The sequence below is a fragment of the Theropithecus gelada genome, chromosome 3, assembly GCF_003255815.1.
Source record: "Theropithecus gelada isolate Dixy chromosome 3, Tgel_1.0, whole genome shotgun sequence".
NCBI lineage: Eukaryota > Metazoa > Chordata > Mammalia > Primates > Cercopithecidae > Theropithecus > Theropithecus gelada.
Window position 1 is genome coordinate 52438183 of NC_037670.1, and position 21528 is coordinate 52459710.

General features: G+C 48.8%; 1 long non-coding RNA gene across 1 annotated transcript in view; it reads right to left on the reverse strand.

Moving 5' to 3' along the window:
* The window catches only part of LOC112621484, a 35052-nt gene extending 25503 nt beyond the window's left edge, over window positions 1–9549 (reverse strand). Inside the window, exons 1-2 of the long non-coding RNA XR_003118736.1 lie at window positions 9492–9549; window positions 851–951 (exon numbers count right to left, since the gene is read on the reverse strand). This is a non-coding gene — a long non-coding RNA (uncharacterized LOC112621484). The remainder of the gene's footprint in view (window positions 1–850; window positions 952–9491) is intronic.
* Window positions 9550–21528: the final 11979 nt, after the last annotated feature.

A 21528-nucleotide genomic window follows, 5' to 3' on the forward strand; every position in this document is an offset into this window, starting at 1 on the left:
AGGACACAAGGACATGAGTCCTGTGTGAATTTTGTGAATTCTGTGTGAATTTTGGCTGTCCATCTCAGGACCACTTTGTCTTATCCAGGGACAAAGTGGTTGTGAGGACAGGTGTGAGCAAGGCAGTCGGTAGACCTGGAGGCGGGGGGTAGGCAGCCCCCTTGACAGGACCCCATGAAATTCTTGCACGTGGAGATTTTATTTGCACAGGCCCTGAAATCCCACAAAATAGCGGTGACAAAGATGGTAGCACCTCTGTCCATGAGAGAAGGCTGAAGCTTCAGGCTCCTGGGTGTCCATCACGTCTGGCCAGCACCTGTCATGCTTGGTCTGGGTGGCTCTGGGCCTGCCTGATGTCCTCCTGCTGACTGGTCTTGGCCGGCTCCAGGACTGGGACCCTCCTGGGGGTGGCAGAAGCCCCTGAGCTTGAGGCCTAGAGGGCTCACCTCTGACAGCAAGGCAGCAGGAGCCTGCGCTGAGGTCGGACTGGGCAGGAAATGCAGCTCCCATTTTTACCAGCTGTGTGGCCTTGAACTACCTTCCAAACCTCTCCTTGCTCTTGTTATGGGTGGAATTGCTCTGCCCAATAAGGTAAGCTGGAGTCTTAACTCTAAGACCTTCCTTGGAGACAGGGTCTTTATAGAGGTAATTCAGATGAGGTCATTTGGCCAGGCGCGGTGCCTCATGCCTGGAATCCCAGCACTTTGGGAGGCTGAGGAGGGAGCCTCGATTGACCCCAGGCGTTTGAGATCAGCCTTAGCAACACAGTGAGACCTCATCTCTACATAATTTTTTAAAAAGTTACCTGGGCGTGGTGGCATGCATGGCATGTACCTACAGTTCCACCTACTTGGGAGGCTGAGGCAGGAGGTTTGCTTGAACCCAGGGCTTGGGGCTGTAGTGAGCTATGATCATGCCACTGCACTCCAGCCTGGCTCACAGAGTGACATCCTGTCTCAGAACAAGAACCACAAAAAGATGAGGTCATTAGGATGGATGGACATTAACCCAACATAACTGTAGTCTTACAAAAAGGAGAAATTTGGACAGAGACGGCAGGCTTAGGGGAGAGGGCGTGGAGACACAGGAAGAGTGTCACATGGAGATCGGAGTGATGAGGGTGCAAACTAAGGAAGGTCTGCGGTTCCCAGCAGCTGGAACAAGCAAGGGACAGTCCTTCACTGCAGGCTTCAGAGGGAGCATGGCACTTGACTTTGGACTTCTGGCCTGCAGAACCATGAGAAAATAAGCGTCTGGTTTTTTGGATTTTTTTTTTTTTTTTTTTTGAGACAGAGTCTTTGCTCTGTCGCCCAGGCTGTAGTGCAGTGGCACCATCTCTGCTCGCTGCAAGCTCCGCCTCCCGGGTTTACGCCATTCTCCTGCCTCAGCCTCCCGAGTAGCTGGGACTACAGGCGCCGCCACCTCACCCGGCTAGTTTTTTGTATTTTTTAGTAGAGACAGGGTTTCACTGTGTTAGCCAGGATGGTCTCGATCTCCTGACCTCGTGATCCGCCCGTCTCGGCCTCCCAAAGTGCTGGGATTACAGGCTTGAGCCTTTTTTTTTTTTTTTTGAGACAGTGTCTTTGCTGTGCTGCCCAGGTTGCAGTGCAGTGGCACGATCTCTGCTCACTGCAATCTCCGCCTCCCAGGTTCAAGCGATTCTCCTGCCTCAGCTTCCTGAGTAACGGGGATTACAGGCACCTGCCACCACGCCCAGCTAATTTTTGTATTTTTTTTTTGTATTTTTTTGTTTCTTTGTTTTTGTTTTTTTGTTGTTGTTGGTTTTTGAGACGGAGTCTCGCTCTGTCACCCAGGCTGGAGTACAGTGGCAAAATCTCACTGCAACCTCTATCTCCTGGGTTCAAGCGATTCTCCTGCCTCAGCCTCCCGAGTAGCTGGGATTACAAGTGCACGCCACCACGCCCGGTTAATTTCTGTGTTTTTAGTAGAGACAGGGTTTCACCCTGTTGTCCAGGCTGGTCTCAAAATCCTGACCTCAAGTGATCCACCTGCCTTGGCCTCCCAAAGTGCTGGGATGACGGGCGTGAGCCAACGGGCGTGAGCCGCCGCGCCTGGCCAGTGTCTGTTGTTCTAAGCCACCAAGTGTATGGTACGTGGTGATGGGATCCCTAGGAAACGAATACAGCCACAGGTGGGTCGTGCTAAGGAGATGATAATACAAACCCCAGGGTGGTTGTGGGATGACGTGAGATCACAGGATGCACTTAGCATGCTGCTGGGCACCAGAGACAGGCTCTGGAACTGACAGTGTCTCTTCCCCAGGGACCGGGGGCCCTTTTCGCAACCTGCTGAATATTAGCTTGACCTTGGAGCTGCACTACTTCCATTTTATTTCATGATATTTTATTTTGCTGACTGGGAGTGAGAGAAGGGCAGGGAACTCAGAGACCCTGCATGTAAATGTATGTAAAATTTGAAATGCAATTTAGAATGTGGAGCCGAGAGCCCTGAAACTTGAAAAGCATTCCGCTCCACACCCATCCCTGTCCCCACTCACAGGGGTTGCCATTCTGGGTAGGAATCTGGCTGTGGCTGCCAGCCAAAGCTCATGAGAGAGGCACGGAACAGGACCAGGTAGGTGGCTCTGATCACAGGCGGCAAAGCGGTTACAGATTCCTTTGCAAATAAGCCACCCCATCGTCTTTTGCTATCTCCTTTCTGGTGCCTCTTCCCTCCCCCACTTCATCCACCTCCCCTTCCTAACAGATCCAACTTGCAAAGATTCCTGGCTTCTATGCACCTCTTGCAGCATACTAATTAAATGTTTGAAATGCTTCTTATCCATGGTTAAGTGAAGATAAAATTTTAATGATTTAATTAGCAAGCTCTAGGAAAAAAAAATCATAATGAAGAAAGGCATTTGCAACTGTCCTGGGTTTTAAGCGTTTCTGTGTAATGCTGCAATGGAGTTGGATGAGGCTGGGCCTGCAGTGTGCTTTGCCACACTGTCTGGAAGCAGAGACACCCCCAACTTGCTCCCCAGAGAGAAAGGGTGTCTCTAGCCAGGCTGGCTCTCATCTTTTGAAGGGAAAATGGCACCCTGGAAACGAGGAACCCATTAACTCAGAAATGAAGTGGAAATGCTTGAAAAAGGATGCTGTTTTCCAAAGTAGACTCTCGAAGTCGGTCCATTTTTCACACGTCCTCATGACTTTTTTCGTTTTCCTTTTAGTGTGTGGCTCTCTTCTTTTCAGCACGGGTACCTGATTTACTTCCAGCCATGTGAATGTTCAGAGTTTACTAAGAGAAAACTCTCATGGCTTCAGGGAGGATGGGATTTAAATGGAAAAATTAATTGCCTTGTTTGAAGACTTTTGGTGTTTGGAGCCTCGGGAGGCTCCCACCATTCGAAGTATTTTTTTGTTGTTGTTGTTATTGTTTGTTTTTGTTTTGTTTTGTTTTTTAATACAAAGTGGTTGACATTGAGAGACCTTATGTAGACCGATCCTTCTCCAAGAGGCGCTAGCCTTCCCTGAGTGCCCCGACTTCCACCATCGGGATCCTCTATGCACCCTGTTCTGTTCACTGCCAACTGGCCTCCTGTGCAGATCCACAAGTTCCCCAAATGGCCTTGGAAGACACAGGGTGTGCCATGTTGGTTCAGCAGAAAGTATCATGTCCCGAGAAGCCAGTGGATGGCGCCACCCTGGTCAAGCTCTGGCACAGGGAACTGCAATATGTGTGCCAAGTTGCTTGGAGAACTGGCTCTGGAAGCAGAGCCCCTGGTGCCCGGACTAGATTCGGGACCAGAAACACGTGCTCCTCGTCCTCCAGGGCGTAGATGACGCCTGTACGCACCGGGGCTCCTGCTCCACCTGCCCTGTGCTGAGGCCCCACGCCCACGTGCCACGCACCACGAAGGCAGCAACAAGTATTTACCCCATTTCCCCTGCATGTGGGACAGGACTTTCTAAACAGGTTGCTAATAAGTAGTTGAATAAAGGTGCAGCAGTTGCTGTCAGTGCTCGCCCCTCAAGCCCCCTCTGTCCTGACCATTTGTACTCACGACGACTTTCCTTTGCTATGTTCTGACTCTTTGATGCCTCGGGTCTTTCTGACCCTGGAGGGACTGTGCCTCCCTCCCAGGGCTAGCCGATCCCTAGAGATAGTAAATGACTCACCTGTGAGTATAGCTTTCATCTGCAAACCCACCAACCCATCTCCGACCACCTCCTCTGTGGGGCTCTCACACTCTGGCCACCCATCCAACCTGCCCTGACCACTCCAGGGCCAGGTACTGGATAACAAGGGGCAGCTCCTGGGCCCCGGAGCCCACTGAAATGATCCAAACAGCCAACCTGAAGCATGCTCGCCCTGCCTCACCTGTGCCTTCCCTTGGAAACCACCACAAAGGCTCTCACACACTTTCTCCCACCCCCTCTGTCTCTCGACTGACCCTGGGCCTGCTTTTTGCGGCCCCGTGTGACATGTCCTGGAATCTGTGAGTATAAAAAGCCTTTTTTCATGACCATCATTTCTGTGTCTATGTGTCTTACCATACCTGAATTAAGACAAATCCCAAGAAACCTTAAAACACCGGCCAGGCACGGTGGCTCACGCCCGTAGTCCCAGTGCTTTGGGAGGCCAAAGTGGGGCGGACTGCTTGAGGCCAGGAGTTCAAGACCAGCCTAGGCAACATAGTGAGACCCCGTCTCTATAAAACATTAGAAAATTAGCTGGGCATGGTAGCACGCTCCTGTTCTAGGTACTCAGGAGGCTGAGGTGGGAGGATTACCTGAGCCCAGGAGGTGGAAGCTGCAGTGAGCCGAGATGGCACACCACTGCATTCTAGCCTGGATGACAGAGTAAGACCTTTTCTCAAAACAAAACAACAAAAAAACCCCACTAATATAGGTATGTACAATATAACTGCTATATGTATAACATATATCAAAATACAGTGTAAGACCGGGCATGCTATAATCCCAGCACTTTGGGAGGCCAAGGTGGGTGAATTACCTGAGGTCAGGAGTTCGAGACCAGCCTGGCCAACATGGTGAAACCCTGTCTCTACTAAAAATACAAAAATAAGCCAGGCACGGTAGCAGGCGCCTGTAATCCCAGCTACTCGGGAGGCTGAGGCAGAAGAATCTCTTGAACGCGGGAGGTGGAGGTGGCAGTGAGCCGAGATAGTGCCACTGCACTCCAGCCTGGGAGACAGAGCAAGACTCTGTCTCGCAATAAAACAAAACAAAACAAAAAACAATATAAATATAACTATACATATCCACACACCACACGCCACACACCACACTGGAGTTGGAGTCACTCTGAGGACATGGTCTACACTGAGTCACCAATTCTGAACCCAGCAGGATGAAGCCCAGGTGCCTTGGTGGTGGTCGGCTCAGTAACACACTCTCTATTAGAGGTTCCTCCCCTCCCACCTCACTTCTCTACTCCCCTATCTATGCTTTCCTGGGCCACCTCCCAAATAAACTACCTGCATTGGCATCAGCATCTCAGGATCCGCTCCTGGGAAATTTCAAACTCAGAATGAATGAATAAGAATACATCATTCCCAGATACGTATCCCCTCATCTCCCATGGAAGGAAGCGTGCCACCTGCCAGCCTGGTCCGAGCAGCCCAGAGGCTCTCCAGCTTCCTCTTGTAGTATGTATTTTGGTTCCCAAATCTGAAATTCTGTCAATCAGATTCTCTCTTTCTTTGGAATTCAAACAAAGAAACAAGGACTTGATCTGACACTTGGCGGTGAGACCAAAGGCATGGAGAGCGGCTGAGTCATGGCCGTGGTGGTGCTGTTACCAGGACCCCTTCTCAGATCAGACTGTGTGGAGCCCGGCCCCAAGAGCTGTGCTGGGTGTGCTTAAGAGCTACAGATATCCAACCCTGCGATCCACCTGCTCCTTTCAACTCTCAGCCCAGGAGGCTGATCTTCATGGACAGTATCAATGGCCTACTCTGGTTCTGGCTTCCCACTTGGTTCACCCAATGAGGATGCCCAGAAGCAATTCAGAGGGACAGAGGAGCAAGGCCAGGGTGTTGATGCCCAGCTCTTTCCTCGTGGGGTCGCCTTGGGCCTACCAACCACGGGCCCCGCCAACCATGGGCCCCACCAACCACGGCTCCACCAACCATGGGCCCACCAATCACAGGGCCTGCCAACCCTAGATCAAAAATATTGTAAAAAAGAAAATACAACAATAAAATAATACAAATTGCTAAAATAATGCAGTATAACAACTATTTACAAAGCACTCACATTGTATCTGGTACTATAAGTAACCTAGAGGTGATTTAACGTATACAGGAAGATGTGTGTGGGTTACATGTAAATAATACACCCTTCTATATCAGGGATTTGAGCATCTGCAGATTTTGGTACCTGTGGGGGATGCTGAAACCAATCCGCCGTGGGTACGGAGAAAGGACTCTGATCTCTTTCTTCAGCCCTTTGTGGCTATCTTAACCCAAGTTTACCATCTTTCCTGATGGATCCTGGTGGAGACATCCCTTTTGCTTGGGCAAGCCTGTGTGGGTCTCTGTTTCTTGCAATCAAAGGCATGGCTTTGGGGCTCAAGAGATGAGTGTCATGCCTAGAGAGCCCACATTCCAAGACAGCTTGAGAACGGGGGATCCTCTCCAGGGCGTCTTGGCTCTTTTTTGTCTGCTTTAACTCCCCAAAGAACCCCATTCCTTTTTTTCCAGAGAGGAGGACTCAAGGATGAGATATTTCTGCCAAAAAGCCTTTTTCTGTCATTAATATGTTAACAAATGCTGTCAAGTAACAGTCGCGGTCGACAGAATTTGCTGTTGGCAGAGGCTGCGCGCTGCCAGACAAGGCTGTGTCTATTCCACACAAGCCCGGCTCCCTCCACCAGGAGATCTTGGCATCGGAGGTCACCAGGGCCCACAGGGGGACCTACCTACCCTGTCAACAGTGACAATGTCTCGTGTATGAATAATGCCTTCATGGAGCATTTCTAAATCCCTTTTATCAAAGGTGGCAGCGGAGATTCCAGGAGTAGGGCAGTGGGAGGGAGGCACCTGCCCATGCCCGGAGGCAGGGAGAAGTGGGGACAGGAGGGACGAAGAGTGGATATGAACACCAAGCACAGGGGAGAGGGGATGAGGGCAGGACAAGCCAGATCCAGATGCAAGAGGTGACATGGACTGAAGAAAGATTCAAAGGAGATGAAATAGGTGGCCTGAAAAATCAATGGTGGTGCTCAAGGGTCTTAGGAATCAATACTAGAATCACATGTAGAGAAACAATGGGTGGGGGTGTTGTGGGAGGTGCAGACGAGCCAGACATGTGCACCAGGGAAGACTGAACCATCCACAGGAATGGGGTGTATTGGTTAGCTACCACTATAAAACTGCTGCGTAACAAATGACCCCAAAACTCAGTGGCTTAAAACAGTAGTTATTTAGGTTGGGTGTGGTGGCTCTTGCCTGCAATCCCAGCACTTTGGGAGGCCAAGGGGGGGCGGATCACAAGGTCGGGAGATCGAGACCATCCTGGCTAACACGGTGAAACCCCGTCTCTACTAAAAACACAAAAAATTATCCTGGTGTGGTGGTGGGCACCTGTAGTCCCAGCTCCTCTGGATGGAGGCTGAGGCAGGAGAATGGCGTGAACCCAGGAGGCAGAGCTTGCAGTGAGTTGAGATTGCACCACTGCACTCCAGCCTGGGTGACAGAGCAAGACTCCATCTCAAAAACAAACAAACAAACAAACAAACAAAAAATAGTAGTTATTTATTCTCATTGGTCAGAGGGCCAGCAGAGGCTTGGATGCTTGGATGTGCTAGACTGGGCTTGGCCAGAGAGGCTCTGATCCACGCATCTCTTGTCTTCCTCCTGAGACAGTGGGCTGGTCAGGCATGCTTTGCTCATGATGATGGCAGAAAGATCAGAGAACAAGAGCAAAGGCGTGGGTGCTCTTAAAGCCTAGGTGCACCATCACACCCACCTCATTCCACTGGGGAAAGTGAGTCCCATGGGTAAACGCAAAGCCAGGATATGGAGAAACAGATCCCATCCCTTTTATGAAAGAACTGCAAAGTCAACAGCGGGCAGAGATGTAATCTGTAATGATGGGCAAAGGGGAGAGAGGCAGGCATGAAGATGGCAGCTGGGGGTTCGTTTGCAAGCATGGATTTGCCTGGTTAGCTGTGGTTCTCTGTTCCCTTCTTTCTGGCTCTTTCTTTTTCTGGTCACTGGGCTATAAATTCACAGAGCAGTACTTGATGACATCCTCCTTATGGCCAGTCTTGGCACCCCAATGGGCAGCTGTTCAGGCAGTCCACAGGTATTTACTGTGGACCTTCTGGGTGCTAGGTTCTGTGGAACAGGAGGACAATTCCTCATTCCTTTATTGGTTCAATTATTTAGTATTCCGTAAGTGTGTGAATGACCAAAGGAAGGAAAGATGGGGTCATAAGTTTTAAATTCTTTTAAAAACTCTCAGGGCTGGGCACAGTGACTCATGCCTATAATCCCAGCACTTTGGAAGGCCAAGACAGGTGGATCACTTGAGTTCAGGAGTTGGTGACCAGCCTGGCCAACATGGTGAAACCCCATCTCCACTAAAACTACAAAAATTAGCCAGGCGTGGTGGTGCTTGCCTATAATCCCAGGTACTTGGGAGGCTGGGCAGGAGAATAACTTGAACCTTGGAGACAGAGGTTGCAGTGAGCGGAGATCGCGTCACTCTACTTCAGCTTCGGTGAAAGAACAAGACTCTGTCTCAAAAACAAAACAAAACAAAACAACCCCCAAACTCTCAGTATCTGAAAATGCCTCTAATTTATTTACTTACTTATCTCTCTCTTTTTTTTTTCCATAACCTGTGACATAGAAGGCAAGGGCCTCTAAATTCTAAAAACAAAAACAAATACAACCCAAAACCTTGGTGTTTGTGGAAATTGGGAGGTGGGGGAAATCAATCTAATTTCAAATTTAAACCTTCAGACTTTTCCAGGGGAGGTTAATATGGCTTCCTCAATTTACCGATTACTCTGAGACTTTCCACCTAAAATATCCTGTCCCCCTACTGTGCATACTCCCAGAAAACACAGATCCGGTTTTCGTGCTCTCTCTACAACGTCTCTCTGACTTGCATTTGTATTCTGAGACCCAGAATAGCTCAAGTCAGATAAGGCTCAAACCACGGACTTCACAAGCCCAGAGCCAGGAGGTCACAATGTAAAACGCTCTCTGCCCAGGTCCACGCTGGGTACAACACATTTGCACCAGAATCGGGATGCAGCCCCCCAAATGCAACCCAAGTAACTCCCCATTCCCCACAGGGCTCTGTTTGAGTCACGTTGTCAGAAACCATCCATTACATGACAGTGAAAAATAATGCCAACGTTGGATTTTTTTCTCTTAAAATATTAAAGGAGATAAAATTGCAACCAATAACAGGCCTTTAAAAAAGAATCAATAACAAAAACCTTCATTTTTGCTTCCCCGTGTGAAAAGAAGTCTCCTGTTTTCCTACCTGTCAGCTCACCTTCCTTTCCCAGGCTTGCCTGGGCTCTCAGCCATCAATAGTTCTTCCCCCCATCAGCAATGGTGGCTGCCTTCCCCACTCTCCCACTGGCCTGCTGGGTGGCTCTAGGAAGGCTGGAGGACTCACTCAGATGCTCCCTGCCCCCTCTCCTCCCTCATCCCCGGGAGTCCTCCCGGGAAGGATTGTTCTTCCCTCACTCTGACTCACATCACCCTCCCCACCTCACCCCCTTTAAATCCTCCAGGGAAACTTCTGGCTAATAAAATTCCTCACCTTGGCACATTGATCAAGCGCTGGTTGGGAGCCCTGAGTGTGTTTGGTGCTTCGGATCCACCGTAAACACCCCGCAGTAAATTCTGCTCGGGGATTTGTATCCGGGTGTTGCAATGTATTCCAGGGATGACACCCTGTTTTCTGAGCATCATTCGGAAGATTTTCGCACGGCTTCCAATCTGTTCACCTCTCGCTTTGCAGCCCCATGTGGCTCCCTGGCGGGAAATTGACTGGGAGAAGTGAGTCAATAAATCAGGGATGGCGCACCACATTTTTGTTTACTCCACTTAAACCGATATTTACTGGGGAGTCCACCTCCCGGGGCCCCTACCTCCTCTCACACAAGGGTGGGTGTTTAAATGGCACTCACACAGGGCGAAACACTTAGGATCCTCATCATGAGAAAGGATAATGGGACGGAGCAGATGGGGAGATTTCCCAAAGCAAACCTCCTCAGTCCATTATATATTTTATCGATCTGACCCAGGGGCTCTCTGCCTCTCTGTTAGAGCCCCGAGGAGGGGCTCATTTTTCCTGCTTTTAGACTTCCCTAAGTCACCGTCATCATCTTTCTGGATTAGCACAAAGGCTGGCAGCCCTGTTCCTCATTTTCCTCCTCGGGAAGGCTGAGGACACAGGCCTCATTATGGGGGCTACTGGCCCGCAGAAAAATTCTTTGCCCCCACTGATAGAAAATGAAAAGGGGGTTTTAGAGGCTGCCCAGAGAATTGGAGGCATCCACTGTGTCCCTAGGGGTCACTGGTCATCTCTGCACCATTCATCTTGCTGACAGACCCCAGCTAGGGTGTCTATGTAGGCTGAGTCCACATGCCCAGGGAGTTGTGCGATTTCAGATCTGTTCGCTTGCAGGCTCTGCTGCAGGGAAGAAGGAAGGCTGGGGCTAGAGAAAGGGGGCTAGAGAGATTGTGCTACCTCTTGTGAGGCAGAATTCAGGTTCTCAGGGCTTCTCTTGCATGAGAGGGTCCTTCCCTAAGTGCAGGGGAAAGGTATCCCAAAGCCCCGGCCACACAACACAGGGGCTGACACAGAGACCCCAAGCTAGACCTTGACCTCCGCTGTCCCTGAGAAAGCCCGCCCAAATGCAAAGACAAACAAAAGGAATTGATCGTTGGTTTTTGAACTTCTTAACGTCCCTTCCAAGCATTATAGTGACTGTACGTGATTTTTACTTTGCAGAACTTTAGTTTATAGAATCTGAACTCCAGTGAAATGTTGCCTGGGTGTGGTGGCTCACACCTATAATCCCAGCGCTTTGGAAGGCCAAAGCCGGAGGATTGCTGGAGCCCAGGAGTTGGAGAACAGCCTGAGCAACATAGCGAAACCCGATCTCTACAAAAAAACAAAAACAAAAGCAACACACACACACACACATAAATTAGCCAGATGTGGTGGTGCATGCTTGTAATCCCAGCTATTTGGGCAGCTGAAGTAAGAGGATTGCTCAAGCCCAGGAGGTTGAGGCTTCAGTGAGCTATGATTGCACCACTGTACTCCAGCCTGGGTGACAGAGCAAGACCCTGCCTCAAAAAAAAAAAAAAAAAAAAGAGAGAGAGAGAGAGAAAGAAGTGTGACTTTACTATACTGGTTATTAGTTAGCAAGCAAAGTCTCCTGAAGCGGTGCCCTGGTCGGAGAAATGTGGGATAATAGCTTATGATATCCTCAACCTATCCCCCACTCCCTAATCCCCCACCCCCACCAACAAGTGTGCTTTGGAATTCTCTGATCAGGGCTCACAATCGACTCCAGGTGTCAGCAACAGGGGATGAGGCAGCTGGCGGGGTGTAGTGGGAGCCGCCGACTCCCACCATCAGCCTGACGATTCTGCTATGCAAAAGCCTTCAGAACATTCGATAACATCTGTGTCATGGGTTAAATGGTGTCCCCTCGAAGGGGAAGTTGAAGTCCTCACCTCCAGTACGTGTGCGTGTGATTTCATTTGGAAACAGGGTCTTGCAGATGTCATCGGGATAAGATGAGGTCACACCGCATTGGGGCAGGCCCTAAATCCGATGACTGATGTTCTTATGAGAAGAAGAAAATTTGGACACAAGGACACACAGGGAGAATTCCAGGTAGAGAAGGAGGCAGAGATTGGAGTGATGTGTCTACATGCCAAGGAACTCCCATGACAGCAATTACTGGAACCCAGGAGAGAGCCATGAAACAGCTTCGCCCTCACAGCCTGCAGGAGGAACCAGCCCTGGCAGCACCTTGACTTTGGGCTTCTGGCCTCCAGAACTGTGAGAGAAGAAGTTTCTGTTAAGCCACAGCCCTTGGTCAATTGTTTCAGCAACCCCAGAAACGGATACAATCTTCCTCTGGGGAGTTCCAGCCCCCATGCATTGGGGGCAAATAGACTCAGAGACTATTGGGAAGGTGATCTGGGGGGACCCGTCCAGATGTCACATGCTCCTACCTTCTGACCCTGCTGTTCCTCTACTAGGAATTGATCCTACAGATGGATTCACAGAGATACTCAGAAGCATTTCACAGCATCTTCTTTCCAGCATTGTAGAGATTAACAAAACAACCCCAAGTCCATAGGAATACACTTAAATAACGATGGTATGTTCACTCCGTGGAATATTATGCAGTCATGAAAAAGAATAAGAAAGTTATTTATGTGCCAATAGGGAACAATATCCAAGACATATTGTTAAGTAATAAAAAAAACCCACATAAAACAAAAAACAAGGTACCAGAGTACAGCATGTTAACCATTTTGAAACTAAAATAATTATACCCAATAGATTTGTGTTATTTCTAGTAACTATGTTCTACAAAGTCACTATGATCACTGAATTAGCAAATCCTGAACCACTGCTCCTTGGGGAAATACAGGGTTAGCTTATTTCAAGCCTCTGGTCACATTTTTATCAACCTAACAATACAGAACCTCGCTTTATGTGTGTTTCTCTTTAATGACACCTTATTTTATAGATATTGTTGGTTCATTCACACTGAACTCATGGCCAGCAACACTATAACTCACGCCTGAACACAAATAATTTCTCCGTGGGGCACATCACAGCCTTTCTGTGTGTAGGACCCTGGACAGCACTTCAATGCTATGCCTGGGGGGCATTAACACAGCAAAATCGCTATCAGAAAACATGAAAATAAGAAAAATGTGGCATTAAACGGGCCTCAAAAAGGACACTGAACAAGAAGGCAGGGTGTCACCTTGCTCAGCCTCAGCTGGGACCGCATATGGAGGATGACTCAAATCTTTCATTTCTTTGTGCGTGTTTCCGATTAACCTGGAAAACCCTAAGAGTATTAATTTCAGGGTTGCAAATAAATATCAGTGAGTAGGTGAATTCCCAAGTACGAAATCCACAAATGTGAAAGATAGACTGTACGTGCACATGTGTATAAGCAGGACATGAAGGCATAGTTACAGGTACAGATAGCTCTTCTGGAAGGACACACACATTGGTAACAGTCTCTGCTTCCTTGGGCAGAAGGAAAAGGGGTCAGGAGAAGGAGAGTGACTTACCTCTTACTGTATTTCCCCTTTCGTACTGCTCCAAATCTTTACCCTGTGCAAGCATAACCTAACTTTTTAAAACCTAAATGTTGTAGGCTGGGCGCGGTGGCTCATGCCTGTAATCCAGCACTTTGGGAGACCAAGGCAAGTGGATCACTTGAGGCCAGGAGTTCAAGACCAGCCTGGACAACGTGGTAAAACCCTGTCTCTACTAAAAATACAAAAATTAGCTGGGTGTGGTGGTGGGTGCCTGTAATTCCAGCTACTCAGGAGGCTGAGACAGGAGAATCGCTTGAACCCGGGAGGTGGAGGTTGCAGTGAGCCAAGATAGCGCCATTGTGCTCCAGCCTGGGTGACAAGACTGAAACTTCATCTCAAAACAAAACAAAACAAATAAAACCTAAAATTTTTTAAAAAGTTCTTGCATTCTACAGTTGGTCATATTCTCACTTTATGAGCTGATTTTTCAGCTTTCGCAGTTTGAAGATGACTTTGGTGATTGTTAAAGGAAAAAGAAAAAAACCAATTTCTTAATTTCTTGTAAGTCGCTAGCTGCAGGGTTTGGGGAGTTCTGGGCGCATCAGGGGGACATTCCTGGGTGAGAATAGCACTCAAGTCATCCGTCTCGTGATATTGTCCCTGTTCAGCTTTATAACTCATAGCTCCACACACGTTCCAGATGGTGCCTTGTGTTGGATGACCCTGGATGCTGTCTCATCTGGCATTGCTAGCTATCTCCTGCTGGCTGCAGGCCTGTGGACCATACCCCGCCCCAGCTTGCACTAGGGGATCCTGGGCGAGGAGTGTCGACCTCATCCCCCAGGACCTAAAAGCCTAAGAGCATCTTTACTTCCAAAGTCTTGCATTTCCGTCATCTTATCTCATGCTCAACACAAGTGAGGGAGGGAGGGAGGACTGCCGTGACTGCCCCCATTTGACAGATAGGAAAACCGAGGCAGGGGGGTTTAGGTGGCTTGTCCACGGTTTACAGGCTGTTGGTGTCAGTGTGAGGGCTTCCGGCCAGGTCTCCTGGCTATGACTTTGTACTGTCTCTACAGGGTCCTAAACGGCACTGGCAAAGAACACTGAGGCAAGAACTCACTGAGTTGGAATTCTTTTTAAGGTTGTCTTCACCTTTCCTCTGGTGCAGAATATCCTCCAGCAAACAGCAGAGCGGGCCTTGTAAAATGTAAATCAGATCGTGCACTGCTCTGCTCTGAACCCCTCCACGGTTCCTGTCTCACCCAGAGTCAAGGCCAAAGTCCTTGCTGCATGCTTTAGTGTCCACATAACCTGTCCCTGCTATATGGTCTGACCTCATCTGTCCTCTCTTAACTTTACTGCCCCGTCACTCCCCAGACACCTGGTCTCCTTGCTGCTCCTCAGCAGGCCTCAGTCTGCACTTTCAGTCCCTGGTCCTGGAGCTCCGTTCCCAGATACCTGCATGGCTGCGTTGGCTGTGGGCTGCAGTCTGCATGGCTGCAGGGCTCTCTCTCCAAATGTCACCTCTCTGTGAAGGCTTCTTCCAAGTCTTCGCCTGGTTGTCATTATAAGGTCATTCTCTTTACAGTGTTTCAGTGAGCTGAGCAATTGTTTTCTGTATGTTCTGCATGTTAATATTTGTAGGATGAAGTGCAGTGGGCCACACCTGTAATCTCAGTTCTTTGGGAGGCTGAGTAGGGAGGATCACTTGAACCCAGGAGTTTGAGATCAGCCTGGGCAATGTAGCAAGATCCTGTCTCTGTAAAAAAAAATTTTTTAATGAATAAAAAAATAAATATTTGTAGTAAGTTTCCAGAATGCAAACTCCATACACAAATCTCAGTGCCTTTAGTCCAGCTAAGTCAAAAAACAAAACACAAAAACAAAAACACAAACAAAAACAGATGTTAGTGTATTCTGAATTGCTAGCCACAAGCCATCGGAAGTAATTTTTTAGAAGACAGCACAGCCTGAGAAAACTAATTTTCTTAAGCCACGCATGCTGGCTCATGCCTATAATCCTAGCAACCTGGGAGGCTGAATCAGGAAGATCTCTTGAGGTCAGGAGTTCGAGACCAGCCTGAGCAACAGAGCGAGGCCCTGTCAATCCATCAACTGACTGATCCATAAATGAATAATTTAAAAAACGAAAATTTCACAAAACAAATGTTACCTCTCAGCAAGGCCCTCCCAACCAGGCTCATTAACTCTGCAAAACCACCCTGCACTCCTCATCTGCTTCCTGGCAGTGTCCTTCTAGAATTCAATACCACAGACTTATTATTTCGTTTATCTCTCTCTTCCATCACCCGGGTCAGAGTGTCAGTTCCATGGACACAGGCGTTTGTATGTCTTTTGTTTGCTTTTGTATAAGTAACTCCGACAAGAGTACTCCATATGTATTTGTCAATTTGGGTCTGGCTCTCTTGGGACACACAGAGAAGCATCTTGCAGCTTCTGAGTGTGTCTGGGCACCATGGGGACAGAGTCAATAGCAGGTTGTGATAGTTGTTCCTTACTCCTCTTCCCTCCCTGAACAGCGTTAGTGGGTCTGGCCTAAGACCCCATGTTTATTATGACGATTTATACCCCTGCTTCCACCCTTGCACAGTCAGTCTCTGAGTTTCTGAGAGCAGCTGCGAGTTTGTAGCTGTGTTACCAGATGTAACTAGTTACCCTTTTTTTTTTTTTTTTTGAGACAGAGTCTCTCTCTTGTGGCCCAGGCTGGAGTACAATGGTGCGATCTTGGCTCACTGCAACCTCCGCCTCCCTGGTTCAAACGATTCTCCTGCCTCAGCCTCCCGAGTAGCTGGGACTACAGGCACATGCCACTGTGCCTGGCTAATTTTTGTAGTTTTAGTAGAGACGGGGTTTCGCCATGTTGGCCAGGCTGGTCTCGAACTCCTGACCTCAAGTGATCCACCTGCCTCGGCCTCCCAAAGTGCTGGTATTGCAGGCGTGAGCCACCGCGCCTGGCCTGTAACCAGTTACCTTTGAAGCGGCTCAAAGGTTAAAACTTCCGAGGGCTGCCAGTTACCGCCCTGGTGAGTGCCCCTTCCCGGGTCCTATTCCAAGGGCTCCTCTGCAGGCTCTGGTATGTTCAGATGCAGCTCCTGGAGGAGCGGCCCTGCTGGCTCTGAGCTGGGAACCTGCCACGACGTGCAAAGTCGAGATTGCAAAGACGGCGCAGGTCACACATCCTGCCTGACTCCAGATTGCACGTCGCCGTTTATTTTCTGTGCCCGGTGCCAGAACACGAGATACGTGCCATATGCTCACTTACTTGTGAAGACTCAGGGATTCTACACACATTGCTGGCGTTCGCACACATAGGGAGGTGTGATCGTCACTGACACACGGAGCTCCCGTGTCTGTGTGCCAGGAGGCTCCGAGATCTTTCCTGGCCACATCCAGCACTCACATATGGTGTTGAAGGTGCTGTAATTCTAGACACAGAGCATATGTCCTCGGAGCAGACAGGGTGCTAAATTAATTCTAAATGCCAGTTGTAAGTTTCTTGCCGAGATGCTCCCTCCCTGTATAAATAGTGCCTGTGTTGCACTTGCCTACAGCAGGCTCCACGGAAGCCCAGATAACCTGATTTCAGCTTTATTTTATAGCATTGAACATTCTTCAGAATAGCCCATCTCCATAAAGGGAAATTGGGGGGGAATGATGATATGCTAAGCTGAGGGACATTCGCTAACTCCAACTGGGTGTTCTCTCCTCTTGTTTCAATAGTGGGCCTCTCGGCCCCTGAACCCTGAAGGATGCTCTTTGGAATCTTTTTTTTTTTTTTTTTTTCAAGACAGAGTCTTGCTTTGTTGCCCAGGCTGGAGTGCAGTGGTGCAATCACAGCTGACTGTGGCCTCGACTGTGGCCTCAACCTGCTGGGGTCAAGCAATCCTCCTGTCTCAGTCTTCCAAGTAACTGGGACCACAGGCACATGTCGCCACGCCTGGCTACATTTTTGACTTTTTGTAGAGATGGGGGTCCCACTATATTGCCCAGGCTGGTTTCTAACTCCTGGGCTCAAGCGATCCTCCCACCCTGGCCTCCCAAAGTGCCAAATCTAAGGAGGAAAATCTCATCATGGTTCGTTCATTCTCTCCTCTGGGAGGGGCTGTGTCCCCACTGAAACTTGGAGTCTGGGCTTCTCAGATGAGTCCTGCCTCTTCTGCTGCTGCTTAGGTCTGCTCCATATTTATACTGGCCCCATGAGTCATACTGGGGCCTCCTCTATGAACTTGGAAGACACCAGCTTGGGGACTAGAACAAACTAGAGTCCTGGCCTGAGGATGCTAAAATGAGGTGGAAAGTGTGTGTTTAGAGGAGTGTAGAACTGACAGAGGGGCAGGACTCTTAGGGCTCAGCCTGAGTCTCAAGGCTTAGCCCCCCTCCTCCCCTCTCCTGACCTACCGTTCTAGCCTCTAATTCTCACTCATCTTCCCCAGGATGGGATCAGCCAGGACCACAGCTTGTCCATGTGGATATCTTGTGGGAATTAGAAAAAGGCATTCTTCTGGTTGGACACAGCTCTGTGGATGCTTAGCCTAGCAAGTGGACAATGCTTTTTGCAAAGGAAAAGTCTCGCCTTCCTCTTGTCAGATGCAGCTTCATGCAGGAACATAGAACTCAGTGAATGGAGAACAGGCTGGATTTCAGTTCCTATTTGCCTTCTTAGCTGGATGCCTTTGCACAGTGCACAACTTGGACAACAGTCCAAGGCGGGCCAGGGAACACATTACCTTCCTCTGAGTTTAGAAGAGACATTTCCTACTTGCTACAGGCCTTTGCAGCAAATTATTTTCTCCAAAAAATGACAGCAACAATATCTCCCATTTCATATGACTTTACAAGGACACTCCTTTCCTGTGGAGCTAGGGTCCACATTCCACGCCCTTGAATCTGGAAAGTGTGTGTGACTGTGGCAGAAGTAATGTGTTGTGACTCCTGAGGCTGGATTATAAATGGTGATAAAGCTTTCCCTTCGTTCTCTGGGGGGCTCACTCTTGGAACACAGTTGCCATGTTTCAAAGAAGCCCAACTAACCTGTGTGGAGAGACCATAGGGAGAGGCCTCCCGTGGTGTCCCAACTGACAGACAGCACCAACTTCCAGCCAGCAAGGTAAAGAGGCTTCCGGCTCTTTCCAGCCCCAGCCATGGAGTTGGACCCACCCTTCAAGTCTACCCAGCTGAGGCCCTAAATATTGTAGGGCAGAGACAAGCCAGTCTGCTGTGCTTTGTGCAGATTCCTGGCTCACGGGTCCATGAACACAATAACACAGTTCTTTTGTGACACTAAGTTCAGAGTTTTAAAAATGACACAGCAACAGTGAACAGGACAGCCTTCAGAACTCACTGCTCCCTCCTTCAAGAAGTCCTTCCTGATGCCTAGGCTATGTCAAAATATTCCTTTTTCTTTTTTTTAATTAACTTTTTAAAAATTTTTTATTTTTGAGATACGATCTTGTCATCACCCAGGCTGGAGTGCAGTGATGCAATCATAGCTCACTGCAGCCTCTAATTCCTGAATCCAAGCAATCCTCCTGCCTTAGCCTCCTGAGGAGCTGGAACTACAGACACATGCACACTTGGCTAATTTTTAAATTTTTTTGTAGATCTGAGGACTCTCTGTGTTGCCCAGGCTGGTCTCGAACTCTTGGCCTCGAGCAATCCTCTTGCCTTGGCCTCCTAAAGTGCTGGGATTATAGGTGTGAGCCACCATGCCCAGCCAAAATATCCCTTTTCTGTAGCCTCCTTAATCCCCTCGACCAGGTGACCAGGTCACGGCCCTTTTCACTGTGCACTGTCTCACTGAGTCCCCACATCACTCTGTGAGTGGCTGTTACTATCCCATTTTACAGATAAGGTAAAGGAAGCTCAGGCTGGGGATGTTCCCAAGGTTCACAGGTGCTGAGTGGCAGGGCCAGCCTCACAGCTGCTGTGACTGAGAAGCGAGGAGATGCGTAAAGGGAGATACATGAAATCCCCCAAAGCCCAAGTCCTGGCCCTTCCTACTGGCACCTGTGGAGCTCTTGGTGAAGACCCCTGACAGAAGAGCATGAAGCCTACAGCCCCTCCTGAATGTAGCACCCTTCCTGCGAGGTTAGATCTCCTCCCAGCTCCAGAGCTGCCCGATGCCAGTGAGGAGAAGGAGAAATGGATGTGCCGCGTCGAAGTCCTCCACAAACAATCAACACAGCGAGAAGGTGGGTTTCCAGCCACGCAGCAGCAAGCTGGGAACGTGGCTTCCACACGTGGCTGAGGGGCTGGGACCTTCTGGTCTCTCAGGACATCTGGCTCCAGGAAAGGCCAGAGCACCATGAGAGAGGCCAAGGAGGAACAAATGGGGAAGGGGAACGTGGTGACGCTGGACAGGTGCAAAGCCTGGGGCTGCTGGGCTGCCAAGGCCTGCAGGTCCCCGAGAGACATGGCCCCATTTTCAGGCTCCTCTGGGTGTCAGGCTGAGAAAATAGAACCCTGGCCTTTGGCTGTCAACTTCAGTCTCTGAGCTGCTACAGGGTCTTCCCTGGCTGGGAAATGCGTGCAGCTGTGGACTAGGCTTGGGCGCCTTAAGGTGGAACCTCAGACAGAACCATCCCTCAGACAATGAAACCTTTTTTTCCTTAACACATCCCTTTTGTTTTTGTGTGTTTGCTCTGTTTTGTTTCGAGATGGAGTCTTGCTCTGTCACCCATACTGAAGTGCAGTGGTGCGATCTCTGCCCACTGCAACCTCCACCTCCCGAGTTCAAGCAATTCTCGTGCCTCAGCCTCCTGAATAGCTGGGATTACAGGTGCCTGCCAACACGCCTGGCTACTTTTTGTATTTTTAGTAGAGACGGGGTTTCATCATATTGCCCAGGCTGGTCTTGAACTCCTGACCTCAGGTGATCCACCCACCTTGGCCTGTCAAAGTGCTGGGATGACAGGCGTGAGCCATCGTGCCTGGTCTAACATACCCCTTTTGTATATTGACTTTCAATGTCTTAAGTGGCTTGCATGTTTTTTGTGAAGTCACACAATACAGCAATATACTGTAAGAAAAAAATTCAAACAGAGCACAAAATAAAAAGTTAAGGCCAGGCCCATTGGCTCACACCTGTAATTTCAACACTTTGGGAGGCTGAGGTGGGAGGACCGCTTGAAGCCAGGAGTTCAAGGCCAACCTAGACAACCAAACAAGACCCCATCTCTACAAAAAAATAAAAAATTAGCCAGGCATGGCAGCACACGCCTGTAGTCCCAGTTACTCGGGAGGCTGAGGCAGGAGGATTGCTTGAGCCCAAGAGGTGGAGGCTTCAGTGAGCTATAATTACAACACTGCATTCCAGCCTTGGTGACAGAGCAAGACCCTGTCTTGTAATAACAACAACAAAAAGAATAAAAAGCTTAAATTCCAGCCAGGTGCGGTGGCTCACACCTGTAAAAATCCCAGCACTTTGGATCACAAGGTCAGGAGATTGAGACCATCCTGGCTAACATGGTGAAACCCCATCTCTACTAAAAAATACAAAAAATTAGCTGGGTGTGGTGGCAGGCACCTGTCGTCCCAGCTACTCGGGAGACTGAGGCAGGAGAATGGCGTGAATCCGGGAGGCGTAGCTTGCAGTGAGCCGAGATTGTGCCATTGCACTCCAGCCTGGGCGACAGAGCAAGACTCCATCTCAAAAAACAAAAAAAAGAAAAGAAAAAAGAAAAAAGGCTTAAATTCCTCCCATATGCCCACTTTCCCTTCATAGAGACAACCACTGGTAATACTTTAATCTGCACCATATGGTCTTTTTTCTATGATTGTGCATAGGTATATGCACACATATGTGTACGTTCAGATAAAGGGTTTTATGTAAGTCCAATTATACTATTTGCATTCTCACGACTTTTTTTTCACAGAACTTTTATTTATTGTCTTGGAGGCTTTTCTTTGTTTTCACGGACAGCTACAAAGCTCATTCTCTTTATAGCTGTATAGTTTTCCATAACGCGATTGCATTGTGATTGATTTAACCAAATCCTCCTTGGAAACGGATTGGATGGTTTCTAGTGTTTTGCTATTCCCATTGCTCCAAATCGACATCTTTCTACTTACTCCTTTGCATATTCATGCAAATATTTCTTTTCTTTTTTTTTAAATTTTACTTTAAGTTCTGGGATACATGTGCAGAATGTGCAGGTTTGTTACACAGGTATACACATGTCACGGTGGTTTGCTGCACCTATCAACCTGACATCTAATGCTCTCCTCCCCTTGCACCT